At 64.3% G+C, this 2,005-nt stretch overlaps 1 protein-coding gene across 1 annotated transcript in view; it reads right to left on the bottom strand.

The window, feature by feature from the left end:
- Positions 1–1,565, bottom strand: part of SLC19A1 (solute carrier family 19 (folate transporter), member 1) — a 28,966-nt gene extending 27,401 nt beyond the window's left edge. The window contains exons 1-2 of the mRNA XM_012002471.1: positions 1,305–1,565; positions 973–1,055 (exon numbers count right to left, since the gene is read on the bottom strand). The gene's annotated coding sequence lies outside the window, so the exon portion shown is untranslated. The remainder of the gene's footprint in view (positions 1–972; positions 1,056–1,304) is intronic.
- Positions 1,566–2,005: the final 440 nt, after the last annotated feature.

Here is a 2,005-nt window from a genome sequence, read left to right as displayed (position 1 = left end):
CTTAGTCCCCCTCCCGACCCCCACCTCCTCGACGAGGCCTTGTGCGTTCCTTTTTGCATCGTTAAACACCTGCCTTCCCGGCCGGTCGCAAGCCAGATCCGGGAGCGCGGCGGGCCCACGCGCCCTCAGGGGTGGCCCTGAGCTGCCTTCGTGGGGCTCCAACAGGGACACGCACAGCCTGCTGTTGGGGACGGCACGGCCCCGAATCCGGCGCCCCCAGGACCCCCGCCGCCCGCCCTCCTGCCTGACGGTGACCCCTACCGGCCTTGTACCAAGGAGCAAGCCGGATCCAGGACGCGGCCCGGGGCCACCAGTCCCCATCCCAGCAGGGAGAGCCCGGGGAAGACCCGCGCAGGCCTGGCAGGTGGAGACGGCAGCGCAGTCACACTCAGGAAGGGAGGCCTGGGCCACTCTCCCAGGAAGGCGCGGGGCTGCAGCAGACAGCGCCGCCGAAAGCCCCAGGCCTGTGCAGGACACAGGGGAAGTGGGGGGGCCACAGCGTCACTTTACCCTGGAGTTATCCAAGACCTGGCTATGGGGAGGGAAGCTAAGCCGAGGGCTGTGGGGGCCCGAAGGCTAAGGAGTAGCCAGGAAGTCAGCCGCACAGAACAGAAGGGGTGGCCACCCTGGTACCCACAACTCAAGACTGCGAGTCCCAGGTGAGTGGCGAGTCTGGAGCACCGCCCCTGGAATGCACCCCTTCCCGGGTGTAGATGACACAGTCCACGACCTGCCTTCTGGTGTGGGGGGTGCCCTGGCTCTCCTGCCCACCAACCGGGCAGCCCCACTGGGAAGCCGGCACAGCGCCCTTGCCCTAAATGGCCGCCTGCCCAAAGCTCCGGCCTGGGCCTTCTTTCCGGAGTCCACACGAACAAATCTCAAAGGAACTTAAAAAGGATTTGTTGGCTGGAAACAGGGGATCTGGGGTAGCTTGCAGAATTTAAGGGAGCACTACAGGATGGAGCGCCTCGCCTGGAGGGACTCCCTGCTTCGTGGGAGCCCTGGCTGTCTCCCCAGTACTGGCCTTCTCCACGGGTGGGCAGAGCCTGGCCCTGCTGGAAGACAGGAGGGGCAACGCCAAGGAGGAGGAGGCCTTCCTTCCCTCCAGGCAAAGAGGAGCGGGCCATGGGGCCAGCTCTCCAGGGCAGCGTGCTCCCTTTATGCGCAGGACAGGCCAGGAAGCCCAGAGGAAGCGGGGATGAACAGCAGCGGGGCTCCTAGACCCCTTCCCGCTTGGAAACAGCAAGGCAGGGAGCCACAGCCCCAAGGGGACCCCACAGGACCCACAAAGGCCAGTCCCTCACCTATCTCTCCGGCCAGGTGGAGCCAAGCGAATCTTCCCCTGCCTGCGAGGGGCCTGCCCAAGCCGTCCTCTGGTCCACCTGCGTGGCAGGAGTCCTGGGAGTTCCCCAGCCACACAAGGCCCAGGTTTCCTGCAGGAGCTGCTTTAGAGTAGGGGGGTGGGGCTGCAGCCACCAACGGCACGTGGTAGTTGTAATCTGGAGGCAGCTGCTCTGAGGGAGGAGCCAGGAGACTCGTGAAGACCTTACAGAAACCTCCATCGAAGCTTCGCTGCTAGGAGTGGCCACAGACAGCAGGGCGTGGGCTTCCAGAGGGCTCCACCCAAAATAGAGACTTACAAAAGCAGGTGACTTGGGAGCGACACTGGCATCTGGGAATGGATCCTGTGCTTGGGGCCTCACGAGGCTCCAGCGGTCCCCGTCCTTGCATGTTTCGTCATTGGTTTGTCAAATAGTTAAGTGCCTGAGCATTAGGGATGGGAAGAAGAGCTGGTTCCTGGGTGAAGCCCTGGGCTGGAGGGATCAGCAGGGGCCCAGCAGTGTGGATCCCAGCCTTCCAGCCTGTAGGCTCCAGCCATATACAGTGATGTCTGGGGGCTGCAGGCCACAGAGACCCCTTCCCCTCCTGGAGGGGCTCAGGTGGGCTCTGCAGCCCACCCCACAGCAGTGAACCATCCCCAGCTCCTGGGCCCCCACTCCTCGGC

Source organism: Mandrillus leucophaeus, unplaced genomic scaffold (assembly GCF_000951045.1).
Source record: "Mandrillus leucophaeus isolate KB7577 unplaced genomic scaffold, Mleu.le_1.0 Scaffold69, whole genome shotgun sequence".
Lineage (NCBI taxonomy): Eukaryota > Metazoa > Chordata > Mammalia > Primates > Cercopithecidae > Mandrillus > Mandrillus leucophaeus.
The sequence above is the reverse complement of the archived record's forward strand: the minus strand, read 5'-3'. Positions and strand labels throughout refer to the sequence as shown.